Raw genomic sequence first — 25057 nt, forward strand, 5'->3', positions numbered from 1 at the left:
GTCATTTTGGGTTTTTGAAGTTTTCAGACCTTGACAGGTGTCGGGGTGAGCATCTCGGGTTTTATTACAGACGCACCTGCTCGCACCTCGAGAGCCACACCCCATGCAGGGCACTGGACGAACGAAGGCTGTACCGACACGGCCAAAACCGCACGCAGTTCTACTGCTAATTACTGTGAGGCAGAAGCACAGAAAATGCCACAATTTACAGTAAAAATTTCACCATTCAGTTCTTAGTCATGTGTGTTTTGTGGCGTTTTTCAAGTCCTACTAAGAAGCTTAGGGAAAAACACCAGAAAAAAACACCACACACTAAATATAAACTATAGACTTTAAAAAAACATCTGTCCACCTGAAACCACACGTGAAACCTACTAGCATATTCGCATTCGCAACTTTGATGCACTTTCTGAAGCCAACGCAAAGATTTAAGTAGACAGCAAAATTACGGGAACTCTATCAGATAGATTCTAAGTATAGCTTTATTTATTTTTTTAATTGATTCTTATTTTGTCTTGAAAAAATGCAGGTGTGAACGTGTCTCATGCATTTTTTGAGGAGGAGAGTATAAACAATAATTGGCAAGCAATACACCTTGTCACCTATACAAACCAACATGAATGACCTCCGTCAAAGCACAACTTTCCTTTGATTTGCTAATGATTGTAAATGTACAAAATGCTGAATATTTGACGTCTACGAATCGTTTTCTTCAATGAATTTTTTTTTAGTAAAATAGAAAAAATAACAATTGCTGGAACTAAACACAGCAGAATAACCTGGGGAAAAAGAAAAAAGTTTAAAAAAATTCCAGTAGAGATAAAAAAGAAGATCCGACTCAGAACCAATCACATGAGTATAAACCCGCGGATGTCCCGGCCTCATCCGCGAAATCTCGCCACTCTACCAGGCCTGGGACTTCCTGCACGTTTGGTTGTCATTTACGCCGTAATAAGGACCCCAGTGGGGGCATCGGCCCCTGTGGTGACCTCCCTGGTTGGATCGGCTGTACAGAATAATCCCAGTGACAGGGAATATGGCAGCCATAGTATCGCCACCCTGTCACACACAACTCTGCTCACATCGTAACCATCACTATTGTTCAGGATAACAATTAACCCAAAATCCATTCATTATTTGTCCACGTGACCCTGCAACAAATAGGTGCGCAATATACTAGGCCCTAAAGAGGCCTCATGGGTGCAGAGCTCTTTTTACCTTTAGCCCAAGCTCAGGGTAACTTCTCAAGGAACTAATGGCTTCCCAAATAAACTCTCCTCCATTACGCGTGAACCCAATCTGGAGCGAGCACAATGCAGCTCTGTGGCCGGGCGTGAAGGAGCGGGCGGGAGGCAGATCGCAGTAATCGGAATAATATACCTCATGAGCTCTAGGGAGCTAATCTTGGGAAGTCCTTGACAGCTTCTTTCCTGACATCACCAGTCAACGAAATAAGGTGGGTGTATGGAGATGTTATGAACCGAGCCTGATATTGTCACGTGCCGAGAACTCCTCGAGATGCTATCATCTGGAGAAGACACTTGCTGGGACTTTCAGTGACTCACACAAGCCTCTGTCCTCTCCACAACATACATTTTCCCACAGCGTTAGACTTCTTATTCTACTTCTATATATTTGGGTCCACAAGTGTCATGAACACATCCACAGGTTTCAGTGAGGTCACCAGTATCCAGGTGCCTGCCATATACAGTGGTTAGTTGTCACCACAGTGTCATGGCGGATGCCACCAAGTGCCCTAGTGAGCGGCTGGGGTTAGATAGGCCTCTATGACATCTGATGGCCTATCTCATAGTGTCAGGGAAGTTTTTGGTGGTTTGGTTGGATGCTGGGTGTGATGGCGTATCTGCACAGTAACCCTTGGACTTTGCGGTAACACGACAAGTCCTCGGGGGAAGAGATTCCATGGTGAGCGTCTGTGGATGAGTTGTCGTCGGAAGTTGAGGCGTTAACTGTGATTTGCAGGAGCGGGTCACTGCCTTATCTGCCCTGATAGGAATCAGTCTATTCTGGAGAAGAAGCGCTAATTGAAATGATTAATTAATTTAACAAGCCTTCGTTCTGCTTCCACTGCACAGCTGCAAAGGAAAAGATATTAATTTCTTATTTTCCTGGTAATTTGGTTGATGAGGATCCCGGAGAAAACGAGTTTCAAAAATCAACTTTGTCTGTATATTTATACAGCAGCGATGAGAGCGCGTTCTCCGGATGTCTCCTTCTGACAGTGAAGTTCATTGTCCCTTCACTTCTAGAATCGGTGGTCGCGCGTCCCTGGAGACATAGAAAGAGTAAAAACGATGAAAAAGTAAGAAACAATCAGAAGAAACGTGTAACGGGGGATGGGGCACCGTAAATGCTCTTCTACAGGGCGAAAGATGCAGAATGTGACACTTACGTCTGAAAAAGCTTCACATTCCAGAAAGTTCCCTGGGAAAGCTTCAGGGGCTGACACTTTTGCAGCTTATGTTATGCTTCTGTTTAAGGAGGGGGGGGGGGAGATGTATTTTTCACCTGAAATTCCAAATCTGGTCGAGGACAATCTGTAAAATGTCATCAGACGCGATATCACATTACACGTTTCGTGACTCCTCATTACATTGCATGGCATCTCCTTCTCCACCGTGGAAACCGCCCCCATTTCTTCATTTTTCTTTTCCATTTGGACGCCTTATGTGACTGATGCGTCAGAAATATTAGGTTCTGGATCAGAGATTTTTCATGGAGTAAAGTTGTCAGAAAGACGATCGACCTGATTATTCGGCGCGATGAGAACCGGTAAAAATAAAGCGCTCCCAACACGTCTCTCACAGAACAGAAAAGTGTCGCCGGTCGGAGAGGAAATTTCAATAATTACATTCCGTTTTTGGATTTTTTTTTCCTGTCAATCTGACACCTAAAGCTGCCTTCACTAAATTGCCAATATAGATTTCAAGAAATATTTTAGCGAATCCATTGAATCGCCAGAGGTTATTCTCATTAAAACCAAAATGACATGGCTTAATTAGTTGTAAATAAGAGAGATGAATTAAATAAGGCCCCCGACCCTGCGGGTGCGAGGCTGTGATTCCCATCTGTTGGCAATTGTGTAATGCAGCTCTACGCGGAGGCGCGGGGCGAGAGGATGACAAACGGGGCGCTCGGAAATAAAGATCTTATTAGTGGAGTGAAGTACACTGACAAAGGATAATTTATTCTTCTTTAAACTGCTCTCGACAAATTCAGGTGTTTCCAAATGAGAGCGCAGAAGAGTGATTAAATGCATCTGATAACAAGGCGCACATTGCTGGAATTACTGACGGCCTCATTTTATGATTAATTAAACATGTAGATTAAAGTTGCAAAAGAATTTAGATTAATGAGCAAGTTAAGTCTTGCTGATATAAATGAACAGGGAATTGGATGCTCCGCGGAACTTTATAAACATGCATTTTATAATGAGAGAGACAAGGCTACATGTTCAGTTGTGGCCACGGGGGCCTCTGACGAATCGCTCGTTTTTAACATGGTTTGACAGCTTTCAAATAACATCCTACTAGAAGCTTTATACCAAGCTTGTCGCTGGCAAGCAGAAGCGGCGTGGCGTGCTCCGCTCACACCCATCCCGGCTCTCCCAGGGAATGACCCCCGCTGCAGCAATTACTGCCTCGATTGTTCTCTGGTTGCCGGATGCGTCCCTGGATAAACACCGCTCTGGCGCTCGGATTATGCAGGCATCACCTCTAAATAACTCAATAAACTGCGCTCCGGGACAGAAAGCCTCACCGTGCTCCGCTCTGTAAGACGAGTCTGTGTGAGCACACCCATCATCTCCAGAAGGATCACTCAGGATCCACTCATTTATCATAGCACACAAAATCAGATTGCCTGTGATGAAGGCCGCTAATTAAAGGGGCAGTGTCTAGCCCTTGGCAAATAAATCTTTGCAAATCAAAAAGTTCTCAAACTTTTTAAGACTCTGGCACAAATTTACTAATCCTGTAGACGGAAGCCATCTAGACCTGCACTAGATTCACTAATCCTGCAGATGGCGGCGCTCTAGACCTGCAGCAGATTTACTAATCCTGTAGATGGCGGCCATCTAGACCGGCACCAGATTTACTAATCCTGTAGATGGCGGCGCTCTAGACCTGCAGCAGATTTACTAATCCTGTAGATGGCGGCCATCTAGGCCTGCACCAGATTTACTAATCCTGTAGATGGCGGCGCTCTAGACCTGCAGCAGATTTACTAATCCTGTAGATGGCAGCCATCTAGACCTGCACCAGATTTACTAATCCTGTAGATGGCGGCGCTCTAGACCTGCACCAGATTTACTAATCCTGTAGATGGCGGCGCTCTAGACCTGCAGCAGATTTACTAATCCTGTAGATGGCGGCGCTCTAGACCTGCAGCAGATTTACTAATCCTGTAGATGGCAGCCATCTAGACCTGCACCAGATTTACTAATCCTGTAGATGGCGGCGCTCTAGACCTGCAGCAGATTTACTAATCCTGTAGATGGCGGCGCTCTAGGCCTGCAGCAGATTTACTAATCCTGTAGATGGCAGCCATCTAGACCTGCACCAGATTTACTAATCCTGTAGATGGCGGCGCTCTAGACCTGCAGCAGATTTACTAATCCTGTAGATGGCGGCGCTCTAGACCTGCAGCAGATTTACTAATCCTGTAGATGGCAGCCATCTAGACCTGCACCAGATTTACTAATCCTGTAGATGGCGGCGCTCGACACCTGCAGCAGATTTATCACAGGGCCTCAGGCTGGAAGATAGATCTAGTGCAGGGATAGACACTTGTCTCAGGCTCTATACCATCTATTGGTTGGCTTACTTTAAGACATATTTGTACACTAGAATTACACCAAAATTTGGGGGCAAAATGGCGCATCTTAGGCCTCCTTTCCATGTAGCTCCACCCACTTTACCTTTATCAAACATGTCAGGAAAAGAGTGTAGAAACCCTAAATTCACCAAACTTATCCATTTTGTGCCACTTCTTCGGGCAGATTTTTGGGGCAGATACATTAGTAAATCTGAACCTGTTCTTCAGTTTGAAGTTAATTAAGAAAAAATTAATGTAAAAAACTCCAAAAGGCTATTAAAATTTGTACAAATATAACCTAGTGTACCAGCCCTTAGCTATCTAGTACCTGACCCAGACTCCCAACTCTAATCTACCGTTTTGTTCCGATATACATGACAGAAAAAAAAGTCGTCATGTATAACGGAACCGTTATTTCTGCCCATAGACACGTATTAGGACAGAGCAAAACAGAATGCCTCATAAAGGGTTCAGTTTTTATTCCGTCCTAAAATTCCGTTATACCGAGTTATAGAACACTGTAACGGAATTTCTAACGGTAATGTGAACCTGCCCTAAGTTGGCGTAGTTTCTCCCCAAAATGCTCTACAATTTTTGGGGCATGGAGGCACATTTAGGCCAAGCACCTTTGCTGTGAAGCCATGCCCCTTTTCCCATGGTGAGAACTTGGTAAATGTGATACAAAGCATGCACACCAAAATGGACAAAAACTGGGGGATTTTCAATAGTAAATCTGCCCAAAAATCTATTATTTGTTTGGAGTGAAAACCGGGCACTGCTATTTGGCACCTCGTCTTGGCGGTGTCACGTGGACGGCTCAGTGCTGACCTCGGTGTGGCGACACGTGTTATTTCTGCTCTGGTTGATGCATTCCCTCCAAGTCCGTCTTCTTTCTTTGATGCACCGAGCACATGAAACAGTGAAGAGTGGAAGCTCCAAATGACTTTTTGTCCAAGGCCTAGACATAAAATGGAAAAGTGAAGTGATTCCAGAGTCGGGGACCACTGAGGATGCTCCGTGTACTTAGGAGAAGTCTAATTTGATACAAAGGAACTTTTTTCACACATTATTTTACACTCAAGTATAGGAGGAGGGGGAGGAATGATGGTACCTGGATTATAATGGACTTGGATTCATCCATCCTCCACGCTATATGACTGTAGCGGTATATACTCTGAGCCACATAATTTATAAAATGGCGCAAGTAACATCAGAACATTCAGCAGATTATTCTACAGTTATAATGAAGCTTTGTAGGGGCATTATAAAGGGGCATGGGTAATGGTGGTACAAATGTTACAGCTATTGGTGTTGGGACTACCGGTGGGGAGGACGCCACAGTGCAGTTACCGGTGGGGAGGACGCCACAGTGCAGTTACCGGTGGGGAGGACGCCAAAGTGCAGTTACCGGTGGGGAGGACGCCACAGTGCAGTTACCGGTGGGGAGGACGCCACAGTGCAGTTACCGGTGGGGAGGACGACGCAGGGCATGTGGTGAATGGTGCGGGTTCGGAGTCTGAAGGCAGAGAAGCAGCGAGCGGAGCTGGGATCGAGCTGGCAGCAATGTATGGCGACATTAACGTGTTCACCTTCCTTGTGCTGTGTACACCAAATCACCTGCTGGTAATTTAACTGGGGTATGAGCAGAGCACCTGTGGAAGGGAAGGGGTTAATTGCACTCTCCCGTCCCCAGGGTTACAGGGACTGCGGGGACAGTGAAAGAGATAATGACCGGCTGATAAATTACACTCATTAACCTAACGATATAATCAGCGGGACTGCCACAGAACTCTCCGAGCCGCCCAAAAAAATCATCCAACGCACCTCCGATTATCTGCTGTCATCAACCCCACATAGATAGACAGAAGGATAGATATAAGAGATAGATAGCAGATAAAAGCATGGATCGTATATCCCCATGCTATGCATTGATCGATTATTGCTTTTGATAATAAATAGTATACCAAACCCTAATCTACATACCGTAAGGCTTAATTAATTCCTACCAGTTCTCAGTTGGAGTTCCTGAAAGCACATGGAAAGGTCAGCTTTGACATCTGTTCACACGGGTGGTACTTCATGGTTGCCACTGTTGCTGTGCTGGCGGGGCCCAGTGCCAGTGTGGCATTGTCCAGCAGCAGGGAGGGGTGCTGTTTGAAGGCTGGGTCCCGCCGCCTACTGGTGCAGTGCTGCAGTGTCGCCACATGATGCCACGCCAAATTAGAGTAGGTTCCACTCGAGGTGGCAACCTTTGAATGGAGAGTGGGTTTATGCATTTTGCTCAAAGCGTATACTAATGCCTTGTGTACAGTACGTATATCAGAGGCTGTATACTATTCATTACGCTGAGAAGCAGAGACAGATCAATACATAGCATGTGGATGTGCGATCCATGTTTTCTATTTATTTATTTATTTTTTTGATGAATGAAAATTTACTGAAGATCAGATTCGTTCTAAATTGTGGTTTGGGCCCCATTCATATGTCCACATCCGATTCGCATTTCGTGCGAGTTGGATGTGGACCCATTCACCATGTACTATCAGCATCCGTATGTCCGTCCCATGGCCCCACAAAAATATAGAACATGTCCTATTGTTGTCCGCATTACAGACACGGATAGGACTGTTCTATTATGGGCTGGACATTCAGTTCCACAAAATGCAGAACACACGAGTGGTATCCGTTTTTTGTGTATCCACAATTTGCGGACAGCAGAACAGGCTACGGTTGTGTGCAAGAGCCTTAAACAGAATCATTTTATAAAAACAAACTAATGAAACTGTACCGGGCATAAATGATGGTTCCCCTAGAAGAGACTGAAAATAACGTGACCATACGGACAATTAAACTAAGTAGTCTCCTGTAATTACATCACTGGTGTCTTCAGACATCAGCCCTCCCTGGACGTGGTCACAAGAGGAAAATTGATGACAAATTGAAGAGACTGATAATACGAATGGTAACCAAAATGCCCAAAATAAGTTCCAAAAAGATTAGAGGTGAACTCCAAGGTCAAGATGTATTCCTGTCAGATCACAGCATCCGTTGCGGTGTTAGCCAATGTGGACGTGAAGGGGTTATTCGGGAATTTGATACCGATGGCTTATCCTCAGGTTAAGCAGGGGTTTGCCTCCTGTTTGAAGAGGCTGCGAAGCTCCATGAGCATTTTATAGTGTTTATAGTGACAAGTGAGCGGTAAATATAGAGACAGGTAAGCGGGATAAAGAGAGAGAGACAGGTAAGCGGGATAAAGAGAGAGAGACAGGTAAGCGGGATAAAGAGAGAGAGACAGGTAAGCGGGATAAAGAGAGAGAGACAGGTAAGCGGGATAAAGAGAGAGAGACAGGTAAGCGGGATAAAGAGAGAGAGACAGGTAAGCGGGATAAAGAGAGAGAGACAGGTAAGCGGGATAAAGAGAGAGAGACAGGTAAGCGGGATAAAGAGAGAGAGACAGGTAAGCGGGATAAAGAGAGAGAGACAGGTAAGCGGGATAAAGAGAGAGACAGGTAAGCGGGATAAAGAGAGAGAGACAGGTAAGCGGGATAAAGAGAGAGAGACAGGTAAGCGGGATAAAGAGAGAGAGACAGGTAAGCGGGATAAAGAGAGAGAGACAGGTAAGCGGGATAAAGGGAGAGACAGGTAAGCGGGATAAAGGGAGAGACAGGTAAGCGGGATAAAGGGAGAGACAGGTAAGCGGGATAAAGGGAGAGACAGGTAAGCGGGATAAAGGGAGAGACAGGTGAGCGGTATATAAAAAGAAAGACAGGTGAGCGGGATAAAGAGAAAGACAGGTGAGCGGGATAAGGAAAGAAACAGGCAAGCGCTATATATAGAGACAGGTGAGAAGGATAAAGAGAGACGAGTGAGATAAAGAGAGAGACAGGTGAGTGGTATATATAGAGACAGGTGAGCAGTATATAAAAAGACAGGTGAGAGGGATAAAGAGAGATACATGTGAGCAGGATAAAGGCTACATGCACATGACCGTATGTGTATTGCGGATCTGCAAAAAAAAAAAAAAGGATGACGTTCCGTATGGCATCCGTTTTTGGAGGATCCGTTTTTTTTTTTGCGGATCCATTGTAATAATGCCTATCCTTGTCCGCAAACTAGAAAAAAATAGGACATACACTATTTTTTTTGCGGGGCAACGGAACGGACATACTCATGCGGACAAAAAAAACAAAAACGGAACGGACACGGAAACAAACAACGTTTGTGTGCATGAGGCCAAAGAGAGAGAGAGGTGAGTGGTATATATAGACAGGTGAGCAGTATATAAAAAGACAGGTGAGCGGGAAAAAGAGAGACAGGTGAGCGGTATATATTAAGACAGAGCAGGATAAAGAGAGAGAGACAGGATAAGGAAAGAAACAGGTGAGCGGGATAAGGAAAGAAACAGGTGAGCGGGATAAGGAAAGAAACAGGTGAGCGGGATAAGGAAAGAAACAGGTGAGCGGTATATGAAGAGACGGGTGAGCGGTATATATAGAGACGGGTGAGCGGTATATATAGAGACGGGTGAGCGGTATATATAGAGACGGGTGAGCGGTATATATAGAGACGGGTGAGCGGTATATATAGAGACGGGTGAGCGGTATATATAGAGACGGGTGAGCGGTATATATAGAGACGGGTGAGCGGTATATATAGAGACGGGTGAGCGGTATATATAGAGACGGGTGAGCGGTATATATAGAGACGGGTAAGCGGTATATATAGAGACGGGTGAGCGGTATATATAGAGACGGGTGAGCGGTATATATAGAGACGGGTGAGCGGTATATATAGAGACAGGTGAGCGGTATATATAGAGACAGGTGAGCGGTATATATAGAGACAGGTGAGCGGTATATATAGAGACAGGTGAGCGGTATATATAGAGACAGGTGAGCGGTATATATAGAGACAGGTGAGCGGTATATATAGAGACGGGTGAGCGGTATATATAGAGACGGGTGAGCGGTATATATAGAGACAGGTGAGCGGTATATATAGAGACAGGTGAGCGGTATATATAGAGACAGGTGAGTGGGATAAAGAGAGAGACAGGCGAGTTATATATATATATATATATATATATATATATATATATATATATATATATATATATAGAGAGAGACATGTGAGCGGTATATAGAGACAAGTGAGCAGTATATAAAAATACAGGTGAGCGGGATAAAGAGAGCGACAGGTAAGCGGTATATATAGAGACAGGTGGGCAGGATAAAGAGAGAGACAAGTGAGAGATAGATAAACAGATAGATGGATATGAGATTTCTAGAGATTTGAACATCACTGTCTTCTCTACCTCCTGACAGATACATAGTGATATATCCTGCAGATTATTATACCTCTGATCTCTAGATATCTGCAGAACATTGCTCAGTCCCTGTTACCTCCTAATAGACACATAGTGATCTGCTCTGCAGAGCATCGCACACTCAGGTATGGTCTTGAGGTGACAACTTATTTTCTGGAGTCACCACAGATGAGGTCATCTCTGAGTTACTGACATCGGCATAAACTTTTGACAACAGACAGAACCTGAGGCGACGGCGCCCGAGTCCGGTGATGTCATCCATAGGCCACCAGCATGCCACCGCCCCCTGCACCCTCACAGCCCGCCTGCAGCTTTACGTTACGGCTGGACACAATACGTGGCTGTTGATACTTCATAGAAATCCCTCTCTCCCCTCACAGGGGCCGCTCCAAATCTGCTGCATGTAAGAGACATTTCACTTTATAAATCAGGCCGGATGACAGCACACACGCCCGCTGTGAGACTTTCTGTCACCGCTCATGCCCCGCACCACGGTACAAACGTGTGGGAAGCACAATCGCAAATGGGCCGGGCGGCGTTCAGGGCAGATTCCAGCTTCAGGTTTCCACCTACTTCTTTGGCTTTCCAAAACTTCAGTGAAGGAGCTGTGAGCAAGGACAAGCCAATCCCACCCGCTCCGTGCGCCCACCACTCACCCCCGTCTATTAGAAATAATTGGCGCGGTGATGTCATCATGTGCGTGTGTGGTCACTGGAGTAATTGTGGGGAGCACGCAGAAAATATTGTATTAAAAAATATATACCCCAATACCAGTGTATCCCAAGGTCACCATGTCCGTTCATGCTTTATACTCCAAGCACAGCCAGAGCTGCAATCACAATCCAGCTGATTTATTCCACTATAAGGCACTGTGTGGCAGCAAGCAGCAGAATTGTGAATGCAGCTCCGGGAGTGAGCACAATGTCTATATTGCAGAGTGACCAATTTCAAATAGAGGTCGGCAGAGACATGGTGGAGCTCTGCCTGTCAGCAGACACATGAGCCGCTCCTGCAGGCGGAGTTGATTTAGGGGAACATATTTCCGCTGACATAAATAATACAGAACAGGTGCATTGTGCAGACAAGGGGTGCAGATGGAGCGCGGCACTATAAATATCCGCCCTGTATGTGTTTTATCACACGCATTCTCTCGGATTTCAGGTGTAACTTACAGGCTGAGCTGATGCTCCCAAAACAGCACAGTCCCTGCTATTGTCCATAGCTTTCACTATGAGAAGCGTGCGCTGGAAATAGCGCTCCCCGTGTCCAGCGCCATGTGCGTCCTTCCTGCTCGGACTCATCTTACAGGCAACCACATCAGCTGACTGGGGTTGTTTCAGGTAAAATGAGTCGCTGCTCACTCCCAGAAAGGCGCCTTCAGTTGGAGACGGTGGGTGTCAGAGGTAGGTGGTGTGCTAAGGAGCTGCGTACCCTGCTCCCCTCATACACACAAATCTGAAGCCTTTCACTGTAACGTTTGAGTGTCGCTGGAAATCACTGTTTCCTTGTAAACCCCTTACAATGCGGAAAACGTGGTCGATCTGTCATGTGGGACCGCTACGTGGACAGGCCGAGATCAAAATCACCAGTGGAGAAGGATTACAGCACATTCACACAGGCAGCATTACAATAATGTGCACCTCAAGATTTCACCATTTCTCTTGAAATACTCTGTGTTGCTTGGGAACCCACTATGATCCCTAACTTTCAGCCTGTGACCTTCCACAAGATCAACACACTCCTCCTAAAATACTCTGTGCTGCTGGGAGGCGTCTGCTCTTCCAATACGTAATGCTCAGCCTGTGACCTCTTTCCTGTAAATGTTCACAAACCTCTATAGTCCTCAGGAAATCAGCCAGCTGTAATGCCACAAATAGAAGAGGAGAGGAGGATGAGGTTAGAGCTTCTATGCTGTGAGAGGGGGAGGAGGGGATGCAGCTGCACTCTCTCTGCTGAAAGGAGGAGGAGGGGATGAAGATGCACTTTCTCTGCTCTGATAGGGGGAGAAGGGAGAGGCGGGGATGCAGCTGCACTTTCTCTGCTCTGATAGGGGAAGGAGGGGCGGAGAAGGGGATGCTGATGCACTTGCTCTAATAGTGGGAGGAGGGAGAGGAGGGGGGAGGAGAGAGAGGAGGGGGGAGGAGGGAGAGGAGGGGTGGAGGAGGGAGAGGAGGCTGCACTTGCTCTAATAGTGGGAGGAGGGAGAGGAGGGGTGGAGGAGGGGATGAAGCTGCACTTGCTCTAATAGTGGGAGGAGGGGATATAGATGCACTTTCTCTGATAGTGGGAGGAGGGGTGAAGAAGGGGATGTAGATTCACTTTCATTGCTCTAATAGGTGTAGGAGGTACAGGAGGTTCTGGAGGAGGGGACACGGCTACACTTTCTTTGCTCTGATAGGAGTAAAATGGAGAGGAGGGGATGCAGCTGCAGTTTCTCTGCTGTGACAGGGAGAGAATAGGTGAAGGAGGGGGGTCAGCTGCAGTGTCTCCATTGTCACAGGAGGATGAGGGAATGCAGCTACAGTTCCTCTGCTGTGAGAGGGGGAGAAGGAAGAGAAGGGGTGGAGGGAATGCAGCTGCAGTTTCCCTTCTCTGATAGGAGGAGGAGGGAGATGCAGCTGCAGTTTTTCTGCTCTGAGAGGGGGAAGAGGGGGATTCAGCTGCAATGTAGCTCTGCTGTAATAGGAGGAGGAGGGTGAGGAAGGCGGTGCAGCTGCAGTTTCTATGCCATGAAAGGAGGAGGAGAAGAGTGAAAGAATGTAGTTGCAGTTTCTCTGCTAGGATAGGGAGAGGAAGCGGATGCAGCTGCAGTTTCTCTGCTGTGACAGGGGAGACGGGGGTGCAGTTGCAGTTTGCTGCAATAGGTGAAGGACAGGGAGGAGGGGATGAAGCTACAGATTTTCTTCCGTGATAAGGGAGGAGGGGGAACAACTAAAGTGCCTTCTGTCAGATGGGGAAGAAGAGCTGTAGTTTTTCTGCTATGAGAGGAGAAGGGGAAGAGAGAGAAATAGGGAAAGGGGGGATTTAGCTGCAGTGTCTCTTCTGCGATAGGGGAGGAGGGGTATGCAGCGGCAGTTTCTTTGCTATGATGGGGGAGGAGGGGAAGTTAGCTGTAGTGTCTCTTCTGTGATAGGGGAGGAGGGGGATGAAACCGCAGTTTCTCTGCTTTGAGAGGGGGAAGATGGGGATACATCTGCAGTTTCTCTGCTGTGAGAGGGGGACAGTATTTGATTAGCAGAAACAAAAAGTGTGATGTCACACCAGGAACAGACCATCCACTCATGCAAAGAGAAAAGAAACCAGCAACAGGAGGGAAAAGTCCCAAGAGCAAATTACACTTTACCGCATGACAACTTTTATCTTTTCTTTTTGAGGGGTCAGTAATGTCACGATTCCTCCAATCATCAGCCCAGTTGAAGTTAAAAAACCAAAGCTGACAACCCCTCCTTGGATAAAGCCAAGGTCAGCCCTACAATGCCTGTAAATCTCTGGCTCCCACTGGCCAGAGCACAGACCCCTGGACAGTAATGCACAGATTTCACATTCCCATAAGAAACACAAGCAATGACCCCTTATTCTCTAGGAGAGAGGGAAATGCAAAAAAAAAAACTGGGGTCTTCAACGCCTCATATCAAGTTAGTTGTGTCTCACTTATCCAAAAGTATTCATGATGATGTAAAAAATGCTTTATAAAGGGGTCATGTACTACTTTCTTAGAAACCGTGCATTTCCCAATACAAGACATTATCTTGTTGGCTTTTGATGCAGCAGACTGGCATTGAGTGAATGGAACATTCAGCCAGTCTCGTGTACAGGGTCTATGTAATTCCAGAATCTGCATGACTTATAAACAGGATGAATATCAGCTACTTACATAAAGTCGAGAAAACCGGTGGGCGCCACACGTCACTGCTCGACTGCCCGTGAAGTCATGAAACTGATCTGTGGAGAGAAGAAAGAAAAGTGCAATGAGACCAAAGAGCCGGCATCGTGGGTAATCAATGGATAAGATGGAGTACGGTCCGGCCAATACAGGGGAGTGAGGCAGTGGATCGGATTGCAATGTTTTTTTTGCTTGCGGTACAGTGTTTGCAGTTTTGCAATATACATTACCGCCATGTGTGAGCCCAGCGAGTCTGACTATAACCAGGCACTCCCACATGTGGCAGCCATTATATGTGGTTGCAGCCAGAAGCAGAAGGTTCTATCCTCTGTGTAAAGACTGTGCCGGGCTACCATTCACCTGGACAGGAGCTGAGATGCAGTACCTGGCACAGCCTCTACACGGTGTGTGGAGTCTTCTGCCTCCTGCTCTGTGTAGGAGAGCAGGCTAAGCCGCAACGGCAGCCATACTGGATATTACCCAGCTTTTCGATAGTCCTGAATGGCAGATGCAGCACAGACATACGATCCCAGGCACATACCCCCTCAAGAGCCTATGGAGGTTGGGGTGGTCGTTCAGCATCCAGCTTTCCCAGGAACAGATATAATTCATACGACTTAGTTAAGAATTTGCATCATGAGGCATGGGGCCAATAATACATTCTGAATGAAATGCGTCAGCTGCGGTGTGACAGCAGGGGGAGCCGCTAATCCGGGATTATTTGCACATCTGCAGCAGAAGTCGTGTGAAGGATCAATGGTGTCATCCAGTTCCGCGGAGATGTCAGATTCTCGTCTGCACATCTGACATTAGAAGTGGATTGTCCACCATCATATGTGTGGTATGTACCAGACGGTGGCGTATGACGGGGCGTGAAGGGTTAAGAGTGCAGAATGACTACACACCATGTAACGTGAGGACTGGCAGACAATGGCGGGGGTCGGCTTACAGCAGGACCGCCGGGGATAACATACTTCCAGCATCACGTGGATCACACTGCTCTGGTGTGATCCTGGATTCACATCAAAGAAGACGAGAGACATTGCCAGGATTTCCCCTGCAAGTCACTGCACGTATGTGGCTGGCATCGGTCACGGCATCTGCCACCAGGACCAGATCCCGAGATCAGGACTGCCGACGGCCACACCGGGACAATGCAGCTCTGACATTCTGGTTGCTATGGATGCATTGTAGCAACCATAGTCTGCCACAGGGTTGTCAGACAGCGGGTTCATAGCAACCAGTATAGGGCAGAACTGGGCTGAGGAGCCTTGGAGGAACTCAGACCCACCCTTCCTGGTACAACCATAAAATCTGCCAAACATGACCAGATTAAAGAAGCCCTCCGGCATCTTCTGACCTACAATGGCAACTGGCCAGGTTCATTACCATTCCAAACCTTCCATTGTGGGCAGCTGTGGCTCACTTCTAAAACTTCCCTAACTTCCCTGTCCATGTGTGCAGAACCTCCAGTGTATTCCAATCAGATGCGGCTTCCCACTGCTGACTCACACTGTCCATACTATCTGTGTATCCTGTATGCAGAATCTCCAGTGTATTCTATGAGATACAAATTCACACTGCTGCACTCTGCCTCACAATATTATCCATACTATCTGTGTATGCTGTGTGCAGAATCTCCAGTGTATTCAATGAGATACAGATTCACAGTGCTCCCCTGAATCACACATGCTCATTCTTCCTGGCTAAGAGCGGTGCGCTCTGATCGGATGATTTTGGGATTAGGTGGTCACTAGGACCTGAGCGTAACTTTGCAACCTCACTGACTAATGTTAAAACTCACACTTTTATTTCATTCTATTAAAATTAACAACAAGCTACTTGGGAACATATGTTAAAACTCTCAGGAATGACGCCGAGAGGCTCGGCGAAACATGTAGGGACACAGGACTTAGGTTTTAGACAGGAATTGAGGCAGGGTGGTCACTGGAAAATTGGATATTTAGAGGGTGCAATATCCCACAAGCCAGTTGAAACTGAGTGTGAATATATACACATATATACCAACACAAATGGTATATGCCCCTGTTTCCATTCCTTAGAGTTTTAACATATGTTCCCATGTAGCTTGTTGTTAATTTTAAAGTGTGAGTTTTAACATTAGTCAGTGAGGTTGCAAAGTTACGCTCAGGTCCTAGTGATCACCTAATCCCAAAATGATATAGTACAATAGCGTAGCAACCTCCTAATGGATTCCCCCGTGTGTTATATTGAAGAACTCTGATCGGATGCGCTCACATCCAGGGAGAAGAGAACCGCCCCCAGCGAAACTGCAAGTCTCCGCCTAGTATAACCGAGTCGGCTCATTATAATATAAGGCGCCGAAATCAACAGGGCCAAGAGCGGACAAATGGGGGGGGGGGGTCTTTGGGGAAAAAAAAGTGCCACGGCATTAGTGGGGGCCGCCCTATAAGGTAAGACCATAATTAGACTAGGGCTAAACTGATGAAAGGTCCTCTTTAATAATAGTCTATGCTACACTATATAGGCAAAGAATCGCCAGAGGCCTTCTTTAAGCCTAACCCTACTGTACTGTGCACTCTGCTCAGTGCTGTACCCGTATCATCTACTCTGTACTCTTACATGAGCTGCTTCTCAGCATTACCCTGCTGCCAGCATCACTCATCCTTCCACAGTGTGATGACTGGAGGTTGCAAGTGAAACCTATGGGCCTATCACACTGTGATAATCCAGCAAAGGCAGTCTGCCTGATGGCAATCCGACTCAGGGCTGATGTCACTGAGATGTCAAAAATGCTGCCCATAGAAATCAATGTGCCCATGCTGTACGGCCATGTGCCTCATATGTTACACAGAGGTTTATTTGTGGAAAACCGCACTGCGTGCAGAGTTCTTTTCCCCTAAAGCATGGGATTATAATGGCTGCAGACACTATTCTGCCCCTGGCAGCTCCACTGCTTCCTCCTGTAGTGATCAAATATTAGGAAATTGCTATTTAAGCAAGTTCTTCACTGAATCAGGAAGCCACTTGTCATGGACCCCACTGCATGGTTTTCTGGCACAGGGTCAGGAGTTTATAAGTAAATAATGGTAAGTGTAAGAATATGCTTTCTGGTGACATCAGACACGGGCGAGACACACTGTCGGGCAGAATTAACATTCCCTCCAGCTGCGATCACACATCATACACATTATTTTCTGCATGAGAACAACGTTGTAAACCTCACACCGGAGCAGCAAAGTCACAAAAGACAGAACGGCGAGGAGTCGCCTCCCAGGGGGCCCAACGTAATAATCAACATTCTAGATGAGGGATCACTGCACCAGATCAATCTCGACACAACACAATGGATTCACCGGATTATAATATTTAATACCACAAAAGTGATTACACTGCGATGTGCTGGAATCCCGACCACTGGCACCAATATTCCTACATCATAGATGACACCAAAATATACTGTTAAGATACTGCCTTAAATTTACAGTAGATCCCACCATAAGATAGGAGTAGATCAGACCATTCTTATATAGTGTATAGTAGATCACAACAATATAGTAAATATCACAGCAATATAGTAGTAGTAGGTCATGCCATAATATCGTGGATCACCATAAACTAGTAGTGGATCCCACAATATTATACTAGGAGATCCCTCCATAAAACAGTAGTGGATCCCACCATAATAAAGCAGTAGATTCCACCACAATATAGTACTAGATCGCACCACAATATAGTAGATCCCACCATAATATAGTTCCCACCATAATACAGTAGTAGATAGCACCACATTATAGTAGATCCCAAAATAATACAGTAGTAGATCCCACCATAATATAGTAGATACCACCATAATATAGCAGTAGATCTATCACAATCTATCACTGTAACATGTTTTGCTGTAACTAACAATATGCATTAAAAACTGGAGCAAAACCATCTGGCAGGTGTGAATTCCACCTAAGGGTCCATTCACACGTGCGCAAAATGGGTCCGCATCAGTTCTGCGGAACAGGACCGGACCCATTCCTTTTCAATGGGGCCAGAATGTGCTGTCCGCATCCGCAATTCCGGATCCGTTCTGCAAAAAATAGAACATGTCCTATTCTTGTCCGCAATTGCGTACAAGAAAAGGCATTTTCTATGAGAGTGCCGGCGATGTGCGGTCCGCAAAATGCAGAACGCACATTGCCAGTGTCCGTGTTTTACGGATCCGCTAAACACATGCGGACGTGTGAATGGACCCTTACACAAAGGGCTAATGGACACGGAGGCTTTATGGCTCTGTGGTCACCCAGGCTTCAGGCACACAGTATATATGGAGACATCCAGGATACAGTAGAGGCTTTGGGCATCTCTATGGCATTAGACGAGTCCACTGACGTTCATACTAGGAATGACGTGATCCAGAAATGATGGGGTTACTGCGAACCCCGTGCCGCTGTGAGCTGCTGGCAGATATTTGACTGTCAAATCCTCCATAAGGACATAGGAAAATCTCATCAATCTCCACTTCCATATTTATTTTTGATTAACAAATCAATTTCTATAAAATGCTGTGCAGAATAACCGCGTCTGTTTTACATCCTAATGTCACCACCACTGCTACTGGTCTGTGAATGGGGGCAATGACCTCAGATCTGCATCCTTAAAAAGATGACCTGTCACCTAAAAATGCAATGCAATTTGAAAGCAGTATGTTATAGAGCAGGAGGAGCTGAGCAGATTGATATATAGTTTTGTGGGAAAAGATTCAGTAAAACTTCAATTTCTCAGCTTTTTCCCACTTCCTGGGATCAGTCATCGGTACAGGAGGTGGTGTTATCAGTGACTGACAGCTATCAGTACAGAAGGAGGTGTTATCAGTGACAGCTATCAGTACAGGAGGAGGTGTTATCAGTGACTGACAGCTATCAGTACAGAAAGAGGTGTTATCAGTGACAGCTATCAGTACAGGAGGTGGTGTTATCAGTGACTGACAGCTATCAGTACAGAAGGAGGTGTTATCAGTGACAGCTATCAGTACAGAAGGAGGTGTTATCAGTGACTGACAGCTATCAGTACAGAAAGAGGTGTTATCAGTGACAGCTATCAGTACAGGAGGAGGTGTTATCAGTGACAGCTATCAGTACAGGAGGAGGGGTTATCAGTGACAGCCATCAGTACAGGAGGAGGTGTTATCAGTGACTGACAGCTATCAGTACAGGAGGAGGTGTTATCAGTGACTGACAGCTATCAGTACAGGAGGAGGTGTTATCAGTGACTGACAGCTATCAGTACAGGAGGAGGTGTTATCAGTGACTGACAGCTATCAGTACAGGAGGAGGGGTTATCAGTGACAGCTATCAGTACAGGAGGGAGGGGTTATCAGTGACAGCCATCAGTACAGGAGGAGGTGTTATCAGTGACTGACAGCTATCAGTACAGAAGGAGGTGTTATCAGTGACTGACAGCTATCAGTACAGGAGGAGGGGTTATCAGTGACTGACAGCTATCAGTACAGGAGGAGGTGTTATCAGTGACAGCTATCAGTACAGGGGGAGGTGTTATCAGTGACTGACAGCTATCAGTACAGAAGGAGGTGTTATCAGTGACTGACAGCTATCAGTACAGGAGGAGGGGTTATCAGTGACTGACAGCTATCAGTACAGGGGGAGGAGTTATCAGTGACCGCTATCAGTACAGGAGGAGGTGTTATCAGTACAGAAGGAGGTGTTATCAGTGACTGACAGCTATCAGTACAGGAGGAGGTGTTATCAGTGACTGACAGCTATCAGTACAGGAGGAGGTGTTATCAGTGACAGCTATCAGTACAGGAGGAGGTGTTATCAGTGACAGCTATCAGTACAGGAGGAGGTGTTATCAGTGACAGCTATCAGTACAGGAGGAGGGGTTATCAGTGACAGCCATCAGTACAGGAGGAGGTGTTATCAGTGACTGACAGCTATCAGTACAGGAGGAGGTGTTATCAGTGACTGACAGCTATCAGTACAGGAGGAGGTGTTATCAGTGACAGCTATCAGTACAGGAGGGAGGGGTTATCAGTGACTGACAGCTATCAGTACAGGAGGAGGTGTTATCAGTGACTGACAGCTATCAGTACAGGAGGAGGTGTTATCAGTGACTGACAGCTATCAGTACAGGAGGAGGTGTTATCAGTGACTGACAGCTATCAGTACAGGAGGAGGTGTTATCAGTGACAGCCATCAGTACAGGAGGAGGTGTTATCAGTGACTGACAGCTATCAGTACAGGAGGAGGTGTTATCAGTGACTGACAGCTATCAGTACAGAAGGAGGTGTTATCAGTGACTGACAGCTATCAGTACAGGAGGAGGGGTTATCAGTGACTGACAGCTATCAGTACAGGAGGAGGTGTTATCAGTGACCGCTATCAGTACAGGAGGAGGTGTTATCAGTGACTGGCAGCTATCAGTACAGGAGGAGGGGTTATCAGTGACTGACAGCTATCAGTACAGGAGGAGGTGTTATCAGTGACAGCTATCAGTACAGGAGGAGGTGTTATCAGTGACTGACAGCTATCAGTACAGAAGGAGGTGTTATCAGTGACAGCTATCAGTACAGGAGGAGGTGTTATCAGTGACTGACAGCTATCAGTACAGGAGGAGGTGTTATCAGTGACTGATGGCTATCGGTACAGGGGGAGGGGTTATCAGTGACTGACAGCCATCAGTACAGAAGGAGGTGTTATCAGTGACTGACAGCTATCAGTACAGGAGGAGGGGTTATCAGTGACTGACAGCCATCAGTACAGGAGGAGGGGTTATCAGTGACTGACAGCTATCAGTACAGGAGGAGGTGTTATCAGTGACAGCTATCAGTACAGGAGGAGGAGTTATCAGTGACTGACAGCCATCAGTACAGAAGGAGGTGTTATCAGTGACTGACAGCTATCAGTACAGGAGGAGGGGTTATCAGTGACTGACAGCCATCAGTACAGGAGGAGGTGTTATCAGTGACTGACAGCTATCAGTACAGAAGGAGGTGTTATCAGTGACTGACAGCCATCAGTGCAGGAGGAGGTGTTATCAGTGACTGACAGCTATCAGTACAGAAGGAGGTGTTATCAGTGACAGCTATCAGTACAGGAGGGAGGGGTTATCAGTGACTGACAGCTATCAGTACAGGAGGAGGTGTTATCAGTGACCGCTATCAGTACAGGAGGAGGTGTTATCAGTACAGGAGGAGGTGTTATCAGTGACTGACAGCTATCAGTACAGGAGGAGGGGTTATCAGTGACTGACAGCTATCAGTACAGGAGGAGGAGTTATCAGTGACAGCTATCAGTACAGGAGGAGGTGTTATCAGTGACTGACAGCTATCAGTACAGGAGGAGGTGTTATCAGTGACAGCTATCAGTACAGGAGGAGGAGTTATCAGTGACTGACAGCTATCAGTACAGGGGGAGGTGTTATCAGTGACAGCTATCAGTACAGGAGGAGGTGTTATCAGTGACTGACAGCTATCAGTACAGAAGGAGGTGTTATCAGTGACAGCTATCAGTACAGGAGGAGGTGTTATCAGTGACTGACAGCTATCAGTACAGAAGGAGGTGTTATCAGTGACAGCTATCAGTACAGGAGGAGGTGTTATCAGTGACAGCTATCAGTACAGGAGGAGGTGTTATCAGTGACAGCTATCAGTACAGAAGGAGGTGTTATCAGTGACTGACAGCTATCAGTACAGGAGGAGGGGTTATCAGTGACTGACAGCCATCAGTACAGGAGGAGGTGTTATCAGTGACTGACAGCTATCAGTACAGAAGGAGGTGTTATCAGTGACTGACAGCCATCAGTGCAGGAGGAGGTGTTATCAGTGACTGACAGCTATCAGTACAGAAGGAGGTGTTATCAGTGACTGACAGCTATCAGTACAGGAGGAGGTGTTATCAGTGACTGACAGCTATCAGTACAGGAGGAGGAGTTATCAGTGACTGACAGCTATCAGTACAGGAGGAGGTGTTATCAGTGACTGACAGCTATCAGTACAGAAGGAGGAGTTATCAGTGACTGACAGCTATCAGTACAGGAGGAGGTGTTATCAGTGACTGACAGCTATCAGTACAGAAGGAGGAGTTATCAGTGACTGACAGCTATCAGTACAGGAGGAGGGGATATCAGTGACTGACAGCTATCAGTACAGGGGGAGGTGTTATCAGTGACTGACAGCCATCAGTGCAGGAGGAGGTGTTATCAGTGACTGACAGCTATCAGTACAGGAGGAGGTGTTATCAGTGACAGCTATCAGTACATGAGGAGGTGTTATCAGTGACTGACAGCTATCAGTACAGGAGGAGGAGTTATCAGTGACTGACAGCTATCAGTACAGGAGGAGGGGTTATCAGTGACTGACAGCTATCAGTACAGGGGGAGGTGTTATCAGTGACTGACAGCTATCTCTGTATGGGCACTTGCACACCAATGCTATCAATCACTGATAACCCCTCCCTTCTGTACCGATAGGTATTCACAGGGCTGCAAAAAAGCAGAGAGATATAAAATTTATAAATTACAGGTTTCACTGGATATTCTCCTAAAAAACTATACATCGATCTCCTCAGCTGCTCCTGCATCACAACAAAGTGATCTCAGATTGCATTGCATTTTGCATTGACAAGTCCTCTTTAATCTATACAAACCTTACATACAGTATATAACAATAATACATATTCTGCAGAGCTTTACAATTCAGGGGTTCATGTACAGTCATAAATAACATAGCAACAGACAAGTCAATAATTAGAACAAGAGGAATGAGGGCCCTGCTCACAAGAGCTTACAATCTATGTATATTACAGGTCTGGTAGGTGCACAACGCAGGTTATTACCCATTTGTATCCCTAGGGTATTCTGGTGACATGGAGGAATGTGGGGCCCCTAGTGTGACCGCAGCCCCCGCTCTTCTCCTGCAGACAGATGGTGACATACATGATGTGGAGTCGTTTCATTCTCTTTCTGTATGAAAACTGTCAACATCCATGTAAAGGAGAACACAGAGAGCGCCCCGTCTCCTCCAACACCTGGGTCACAGGGCAGGAAAGGGCAAGAAAGAAACGGGGCACACAAGCAAGCCAATGCTTCCATGCCACAGTAAGGCTAGGGCTACATGGTGACATGTGTCACGTGACATTCATGTCACACTAATGTTGCACAACATTTTTTCTAGTGATAGTCAATGGTGTCGCACTGCGACATGCTGCGTCTGCGAAGCGATAGTCGCACAACAATCCATCCAAGTTGCGTGTTGCAAAGTAGTTGTACCCCTTTTGTCGCCGTGTAGCCCTAGCCTAATAACCTGCCACCTGGTATACAGGATAACGACATTAGGGGTACAGGACAATGACACACTGACACTTGGGGTACAGGACAGTTATACGTATTCTGTATACACTATTATATAACCTGTATACCTTACATATACTGTATATATTGTATAATCTGTAAAGATTCCCACCATTTGATAAGCTCGGCAGATCGTCTTCCTCCGGTGACCATTATCACATATACTCTATATATTATATACTGTACACATTACATATTCTGTATATATTATATTTTCTGTGCAGATTATATATATTGTATATATTATATATTGCACACTATATATACTGTATATATTACACACATTACATATACTGTATATATTATATATCGCACACATTACATATACTGTATATTATATACCGCACACATTATTACATATACTGTATACATTATATACTGCACACATTATATAGACTGTATGTATTATATATTATTATATATACTGTATTTATTATATATTCTGTGCAGAGTCCCTCCGTCTGATAAGATCCGCAGATCCACCTGATCCAGCTGCGGGAGACGTTTCCACATCTGCTGCGGTATCAGACACAAGCGGTTTCCTCCTGGCGGCCGCTGACACGCTGCGATTCTCCAGATCGCTCGCACATACGGTTAGTATTACGCTCTGTGAAGCACAACAGGTGGGTCACATAAAAGGTCGCAGAAGTTTTCTTCAAGGCCAAACACACGGTTCTCATTATCCTTCATAAAAACAGAAGCAATTCATGAAATCCATCAGTGCGCCGGGGTACGTGGCGGCCGCACAGCGGAGCGGTGCACGGGGCCAATCAAATAACACCCGCGGGGCCACTGAACATTAGGGTGCTGGCACCGCAGATACTGCCTTAACAGACATGCATTCACAGCGCAGTTCTAGAATTAACCCTTGGTAATCTGCACAGGAAAAAACGTCTGAATGATTGACTGCGTTGCGAATGCATGTCTGTCGATGCAGTAACCGCGCTGTGTGCCAGGACCCTAAAGGCCTCCATGTAGGCAGCAGCAGACTGCAGGGTGGGGGTTCGGTACTTTTGGAGGGGTGTTAAAATCCCAAGCTGAAGACTTTGACATCAGCATCTCTTCCTTGGGTTTGGGGTGAGAGAATGATGTGACGGGTTTTGTCAAGCAATATGAGGTGTCAATTGATGCATATGTGGTGTCATTACACTCCGGATTCTGCTCATTCTCTTCACTACAATGTAAGAACACAATGCGCAGTGCTGTACCCCAGACACACACTGCAGCAGCTCAGCGCACCCCAAACCCCCCCCCCCCTGCAGGTCGCCGGGATGATGGGGAGCTCTTTGATGCACTTGTATATAACCCAAGCTCCGTGAGACACAGGTGGGGTACGTCCACACCTGGTATAAATGCTCTGGATTTTCTGCTGAGGAAAGGCACGTGGAACCAGCAGCAGCAAAGTGGATGGAAGTTAATCAAATCCTATCCACGCGCTGAGTAAATAACCTGCAGCAGAAAAGCCCTAATAAAACATGAATGGAGCGGGCAGAGCTCCAAAGGGCCCACACTGACCTAGACACCTTGCAGACGTCTGACATCTCATCTGTTACAGCCCTGACAACCCACTAATTTGTTGGTGTTATGTACACGGTCCTTACAAGTCAGGCCGGGTTCACATCATCGTTTGGTTTTCAGTTGTTCTGAACATAAATAAATAAATATGTGTC

At 46.2% G+C, this 25057-nt stretch overlaps 1 protein-coding gene across 1 annotated transcript in view; it reads right to left on the minus strand.

Moving 5' to 3' along the window:
• Nucleotides 1–25057, minus strand: part of SOX6 (SRY-box transcription factor 6) — a 298295-nt gene that overhangs the window by 244735 nt on the left and 28503 nt on the right. Inside the window, 2 exon segments of the mRNA XM_040410826.1 lie at nucleotides 5665–5794; nucleotides 14037–14104. The gene's annotated coding sequence lies outside the window, so the exon portion shown is untranslated.

The sequence above is a fragment of the Bufo bufo genome, chromosome 10, assembly GCF_905171765.1.
Source record: "Bufo bufo chromosome 10, aBufBuf1.1, whole genome shotgun sequence".
NCBI lineage: Eukaryota > Metazoa > Chordata > Amphibia > Anura > Bufonidae > Bufo > Bufo bufo.